The sequence below is a fragment of the Chenopodium album genome, chromosome 10 (genome assembly GCF_948465745.1).
Source record: "Chenopodium album chromosome 10, dcCheAlbu1.1, whole genome shotgun sequence".
In the NCBI taxonomy this organism is placed as follows: domain Eukaryota; kingdom Viridiplantae; phylum Streptophyta; class Magnoliopsida; order Caryophyllales; family Amaranthaceae; genus Chenopodium; species Chenopodium album.
The window spans coordinates 40,246,154-40,254,000 of NC_137843.1; the positions used below are offsets into that span (position 1 = coordinate 40,246,154).

The 7,847-nt window shown below is 38.7% G+C and overlaps 1 pseudogene; it reads right to left on the minus strand.

Moving 5' to 3' along the window:
- Positions 1-7,749: 7,749 nt before the first annotated feature.
- On the minus strand, positions 7,750-7,847 carry LOC145565879 (small nucleolar RNA R71; annotated as a pseudogene).

Sequence of the window (7,847 nt, forward strand, 5' to 3'; positions counted from 1 at the left end):
TTGTTATTGCTTGATCAATCCCTCTCTTGCAGGTTTAAAGGGAATTTGTGCTTGAAATCACGCTTAATAAGATAATTTTATTTAGGCTAATGTGATTTTAATTCAAGTGATCGCCAATAATAGATTTGTTTGTGCATTAATATTCAACCAACATAGATTAAATAGGTTTAGGATTAATATAATGATTGTATATTAGTCAGAAAGCGCACATGAATAAGAGAAGAATAAAGTAGAGGCCTATATTAGGGCAGGTTCAATCTCTTTTAGGTTGGATTTGTACCTTCATCCCCGAATATCCCATCATGGTTCAGGCTCACTATGGAGTTAGCAATCTCATGGATCGTGAAGGGTGTAACCTTTACCATGTGAACGGTTTACAAGTTCCCAAAACTTGTTGGCGACTCTTTTGCTCTAGCTTTCTTTCCTTTGGACACCACCATACTTAAGCATACTATCACAGTGGGGCTCAAGTGTGGGATGCTTGAAATATTTCCTACAGTTTATTTTAGTAAAGTTTTATTAGGAAAGGGATTAGGAAAGATTAAAAAGGGGAAGTTAAGGTAAGAAGGGTTTCTGGAGAAAGGGGTATAAACATTTAACACTTGGGCAAATTAAACTTTTCCCAGAGTGGAGAATACCCAAGGTAAACTTTCTCTCCCTTCTCCTTTATTTATTTTTCTTTTTCTTTCTTTTCCCCTTCCCCTTTTTGCACCGCCGGCAACCACTACACAACACCGGCCGCAATGGCTAGCAGCCGCGGTGGCATGGACATGGCACAGAAGCAGCCTTGTCGTGCCGTGGTGGCTGCTGTTGTTCGGCCTCCCTTTAAAAAAAATTATTCTTTTTATCTTTTTTTTTATTCCCAGGTCTAATTATAAATTATGAGTTTTGTGATGGTTTTATGATGATTGATTTTAAGTATGATGTGAATTAATTTTCAGATTTTAAATTTAATTAAAAAGCCCCAACTTTTGAAACCCTAGATTTATAAATAATTGATTATTGAAGGAATATGATTTAGGGTGGTTTAAACCTTTAATTTAAGGCTTTTAAAGTATAATTACAGCAAGTTTTCAAGAATCAATATTGCTGGAAATTTTTTTAGTAAGCTAAAAATTAAGTTTCTTGAAAGAATTTTGACTACCCATGAATTGAGATTAAAGTATGAAGTTTTAAATTAATTTTCACCTTCTTTTAATTAAATTATGAGTGGTTGAATAAAAGTATATATTACTGGAAATTTTTGAGGAGTAGATTTTAATGCCATATTATTGTTTTGGATTGTGGGAGACTTTGAAGTGAGCGATTTCTATTAGTCGTGGCGATTTTAAGATCGTATTCAAGATACGTTCGCGTACTTAGCATATTTTTGATGATGTAGTAACATGCTAGGCTTGATTATTTAATCCCAAGCAGTATCATGCTAGATTATGATTGGAAATTTTGATTTGGTTGATATTGGTGATTGAATTATGAAGCATGATTTATTTGTGATGGATTAATGATTAGAAAATAATCGTTTGACATGTTGAATATGAACCAAACTTTTATTTATGGCATGATAGAAAGCATGTTTAATTAAACTATATGTTTAATTTGGTTTAGAGTATTAAAAAGGAATTTTATTATGGTTCATATAATTTTATTGATGCTATAATCATGAGAAAGGAGCTATGTAAGTCTCTATTATATGTCGGTGCCTTAGTGCACTTAAGGTATTTCTAATGCCGAGGGATTGGAATTGTGGCGCATTACGTGATTATGGTGTCTGTGACACCGAGGTAGATTTATAAAGTGTTCAACATTAAATATTATGTGGTCACTAATTATTCAAGAATTAAATTGGTATATTTGATTGTTTGAATAATTATTATGATTGAATGATTGTGGTTTGAGAGTCATCACCAAGTCTAATAATATGTAAATAACGTAAAGTGAAAGAGATTACACATCAAAACTCTTAGAACGTATATACCTTGAGTATGAACATATGGGGGGAGTTTTGCGACTTTATATTTGACCATAAGTTCTACTGGGAGTACAGGACGCTGTATTTTCCTTTTATTATTATGCGTAGGAATTCCGCCACTTACGAGTGGTTATTTTATACTGGCACGGTTAGCACCCGTGTTAGTACCCCTTTATTGGGGCAGGTTAGGGGGAAACCCGTTCAATGCATAATCAATACTAAATAAACTATTTAGTTACTTAGTTGAGAAGTCTTGTTGTATGTTGTGTGCTTGTAAACAGGTGCAACGAATTAAGTTGTGTTTTGATAGGTGAAAGCATGTTAGTGTGTTTAATTACGCTTATGTACTCAGCTTTGCTGATTGTGTGTTTGTGTGTTTGTTGGCCTTGTCTTTACCTTGGCCCTATGATGACCCATTTTTAATGAGAGTAGTGGAAACAAGTATAGAGAAGCTTTTCAGGTGATGAAGCATATTCATGATGTGCATGAGTGAAGAGCGAATCATGCTAGTTTCCATAAGTTTATGATATGTTTATTGGTTCATTATTTTATTCTATTATGTTTGTGATACTAACGCAAAGGTTTTTGAATTGGTTCGGTTTTGATAAGGGCCTACAATGGTTCCAAGTAGTATGTTGACTTTGTTTTACTTTGGTTTGACTTTACTTTCGTTGGTTGACTTTTTAAGTTGAGTTGTTTTTAATGTTATAAAGATAGTCTTCCGCGGTGTGTCTTTGATAGTTTCCTTTGCCGTTTTCATGGTGGCGGTAATGTCTTAGAATTTCCTATTTTGAGTTTTAAACAGAGCAAAACAGGTATTTTAAAAGAAAATAATTTCTAGGGTGTTACAACGCCACTCCTCAGGAGCCGGGGGTATCATCTCCTAAACCAGCCTATAAGACCCCTAATAGGTGATGGACTTGGTCAGAGGTACAAACTCCGCAGCCTCTGCTGCATCCTGCGAAAATAAAATTCTAACAATTAAAGATCATTGGGGGCTACCAAAAGATAAATCAAAAGATGCAAAACACACCTCCACTTCCTCTGATATGCAAGGTGGTGGAGCCAACCGCGGCAAAAGTCTCTCAGCATAGTACTTGTTTGGATGGCTAAACCTCTACCACTCCACGCCAGCTGGCGACGAATCCATATGAGTCCTAAGACTCGCTTGGTCCATCATGTACGATGGAGGACGAGTCGAAACGATGAAAAACTCGGAGAAGTGCTGAATCGCAACCCTCTCGCCTAAATACACCACAGCGTCGCATGTCCCCTGGAAATAGCGCCGTTGAGCTGTATGCTGAATAGCCCGCATAGGAACGTCCAATCCGACTCATGGACGAAAAAGGGGCTCAAGATCTTGTAAAAAGGGGGGATATCCATAATACACAGTCCTACAAAGAAGAGTTAACAGAAATAACGATAATGATTCGTATCGCCAGAAGCGACTCTCGCACGACTCCGGTAGCAATCAAGCCAAGATAACGACCTCCTTAACTAGTAGCAATGGGGAGCCTCAAGGGAAAGAACTGGCCGGAGCCAAGGTCGGAAAGTACTCGTAGAACCAAACCTGTAATAAGAGGGAGGGATCAGGAAAAGCTAGCACGCACGGAACAGCCAACTCTATTCGAGCGAAATATGAGTATACCTCTATGATCCTCTAGAAATTGGAACGGGTGACCTCCTCATCATAGCTCCGATGATGACAAGCGAGTCGCAATGCAAGCAGGAAGTCAGCATAGGCCAAGATGGCCCAGTTAAAAGTCCTGACCAGTCTAAGGTCGCGAAAAGCAGGGAGGTAGTAGAGTAACGCTAGGCTACCCTTGTTAGGGGAGAAAGTCCCTGACAAAAGAATTAGAACAAAGATGCGCACCCGCTGCTGTAGGATAGTTGCATCATCTCGAAAGGCCTCCACTAGCAGAGACCGACAAATGGATCGACCGCTCATCTATACCGACCTAGACTCGGCTCGAGCTCGGACAACGATAGGAATCAACAGCTCGTACACCTCCAGTAAGGAAAGAGCGAGGTCCCTACTGAGAGGAACAACAGTCGACCGGAACTCCAATCCGATGATAAGAGAGAAGTCGAGGGGAGTGATAGTCATCTCACCCCAAAGAAAGTGGAACGTGTTGGTGGTGTCCCAAAAGAACTCCATAGAGCTCGAACTAAGAAATGGGTGGACTGCAAAGAGAAAAGCGCCTGCGTAGTCAAGAACAGAGGAGTCAAGCTGCATGACTCCCAAAGCATGAGCAGCTCCATGTTGTTGCGAAAATAGGTATTGTACAGATGCCCAATGTCACTGTTGCCTGAACCATGACAACGAACTCGATCGTCGGTGATACCATGCCGTACGCGCTCTAAAATTGAAAAATGGGCGCGAAGTACAGAGTACGTCCATCCCACTCAGGGAACTCCCCAAGACTAGTAGACGCACCTTCGCCTGCGTCGACGGGCTCGTCCTCTCGGTGAGCCCTACAAGAGCGTGAACCAGAACCATGACGTCTAGCCATACTAATTATGTTCAAAATATAAAAATACTAAACTAAAAGGTTCTATAGTATCTAAGGTTCGCCTAGCCGCATGATACTATGTTCGTTAAAACGGAGTACGTAGTACTAAAATAGAGCATGTTTTTGGTTCAAGCAATAACAACATTTCTGAGCAATCAAAAAATTTCTTACGATACTATAGAAAATATTGTGACAGATTAAGCATAAAGAGCAAGCCAAAACATGAAGAACAAGCCACGGTTTGCTCACGAACTTAAGGTACTCAACAATGGCAAATTGTTCGTTTCTTCACCAAATTGAGTCAAACAAGTCTCAAAATACCCCCAAGGTGATGTACAAGCATAAACAAACAATTTCATGGCAAGAAATTCAGCAAATAAAGCAAAAAAAACAAATTCATTTTCGAATTTTCTAGAAATTCGCAAAGAACAAGCATGAAATTCGCCAAAAATAAGGAGAGTTTGAACAAAACTTACATAGATCAGCAAACTAGAGATCGAGAGCTTCGATTTGCAATAAATTTGAGAGAATTTCGTCGAGAAATGAGCAAGAACGAATGATTTGAGGTTTGAGCGAAAACTGAGCAAAAAATGAGCAGCGACGAAATGAGGAAGAAGGAGGGGTTTTATTTTGGAAAACGCAACTTTATCACGACGCGATAAAATTATCGCGCCGCGATAGCGCTGTCACGACTCGATAGGTCTAAAGCGTCGCGATGGCACGTGGTAGCACGCGTTGGCTCTCATTTCTTCAGCGATGCAATTCCTAGGCCCCATAAGGAGCTTATGTGGACTTTAATTAGCATTTTGGGTTCCTTGGTACGCCAGTTAGCCCCTATAAGCAAATTGACATGATTAGTAGCTGGCTTTATTACAATCGCAATAAGTGATCGGCCTAACGACGATCATCTCACTTTACTTAAGCGTCTAAGCCTTGGCTTATCACAAGCATCGAGGTATTGGTTCACAAGCAAGTTGATGAGTCATTTATGGCACAATAAAATTACAGCACAGTAAAAATCACAGCAAGTTGATGAGTCATTTATGGCACTCATTTAGCCTCTTTTAGGATGAATTTTGATTGCTTTTATACCTCATTTATCCCTTTTTCTTAGTTTTACTTGTTATTTCTCTAGTTTGTGTTTTCCTTAATTGTTTCCCATTTTCTTGCATTTCTTAGTTAATTTTTCCTTTTCTCCTTTACTTGTTTGCTTCTCTTTGATTTTAGGAGATTGGTGATGTTCAAGAAGCTCAATGGTGTTTTCTCGGGGTTTATAAAGCTCAATATGCAAGTCGGTTTCTCCCATTGAAGCTCAAATGTAAAGGAATGCAAAAGCCGAGTCTTCAAGGCCGCGCTCTCAAGTTGCGTGCACATTAAAATTGGTGTTGAACCCACGTGAAGACCTTTGGAAACTTCCACTCCTAACATGTATCAAGTGGAGCATCAACGACCGCACGAGGAAGCTCTCCCCTGCTCCCAAGGGCAGGCGCGCAGGCCCTTTGCGCGGCCGCGCAGATGGGAGGTGCGGGCACGCGCACCTGATTTCCCTTGTTCCATACCCATTTCTTTACGGCCGCGCATTGAGAGGAGAGGGCGTGCCTTTTGGGGTTCTAGTTGGACGTCTAACTAACTTCTACTTTATTAGTTTTACTATATATATAATTTCTTCATTTTAAGAGAGAGAATTAGCTTAGAATTAAAGGAGAATTAGATTTTTGATTGGAATTTTAGAGAAAGAAGCTGAAGATTTTGGAAACTTTTTTCTTAGATTTTAGAGAGATAAACTTGGTAATTGTTGATTGCTACATTTTGATCTTCATTCACTTTGATATTGATCAATGTTTTGTATGAATTCTTTCCTCTTTAATGCAATTTTAGTGTTTGATTCTTGATATATTGTTGAATTTTTATAGTTTGTTTTATTTGATTGGTGATATTTGGATTACAATGTTGATGATGAAATTGATTATTAGTTTAGTTATGCTTTTTAATTTTACAATGTGTAGTGAGTAGTTCCTTTTCTAGGGAAGTGGTGAAGTATGTATGAGTGATAAGCTATAGCTAATTTGGAGGTTTTTGATTGATTTGATGATGTGATTAATTTGGTTGATGGAATTTGAGCATGTGTTTGATTTGATGAGAAGTAGTTAACCTTGTTTATCAAGATAGATTACATAGTAGTTTTTAATGACACGAAAAATTGATTTAGAAGCTATTATTATCAATTGAACTTGTTTTGCGATTTTCCTTTGAAGTCATTTGTAGAGACATCTAGCTTGACCCTAGGAAATAGCTCTTTAAGTGATTTTGATTGCAAATATCATTTTCCCTCGTATTTCTTGATTGATCAAATTCCCGACAAATTAACAAGTTTATTAGCTTTGATTGAGTTAATTTGCTAGCTTAGTCCAACCCTATTGTTTAAGATTTCGGAATAGCTTAAGTAAAGACTTTAGCTTATACCATATTCCCTTGTGTTCGAATCGGACTTACCCCTATACTTAGGGTTGGGTTTGGTTATAAATTTGGTTTTGATCGGGGATACATAGAAATCAACGACCTAGGGTTTCCTCGCGTCAAAATGGCACCGTTGCTGGGGAGTGGCATGGTTATTTGCTATTGCTGATTGAGTCTATTCCATTTTATTTGAAAAATACAAAAAGATTTTCTTTCTTTTAGGCTACATTTGCAGTCGTGCTATTGATATTTTCCTTTTAGATTTGTATGTGTAGGGCACGAGATCAAAATTTAGTGCCATTTGATCCAAAAATTGAGAGGACCATAACAAGGATAAGGGTTGCCAATCGTTCCTCAAGCTCAAGTCCCTCAAGAGAGGAAAACCATGAAGAAGAAGAAGAAGAAGAACGAGAAAGCATGGCTGCTAATCTAAGAGTAGCATTGGAGGAGTTGGGAACTCCGGGAGCCTATAGGTTTGAAAGCGGAATTGCTCCTCCCACGACACCGGCAAATGATTTTGAGATAAGACAGGCGATGATTACTTTGATAGAGAGGAGTCAATTTAGTGGACCCAAGCATGAGAGTCCCCTCAACTATGTTAAGGAGTTTGAGAAGTATTGCAATACCATTAAGGTGAATGGGGTTACTCAAGAGTTCATTTAACTTAAACTTTTCCCTTTCTCTTTTATTGGACGTGCTCTAGTGTGGTTGGAAAAAGAGGTGAAGCTAAACTCTTTGAGAACATGGGATGAAGTGACTAAAGAGTTTCTATCTCGGTTTTATCCACAAAAGAAGACGGCGAAAGCAAGAGCTCTCATTCAAAGCTTCTATCAGAAGCCAAATGAAAGTCTTTATAAGGCATGGGAGAGGTATAAGGAACACCAAAGAGAGTGCCCACACCATGGGAT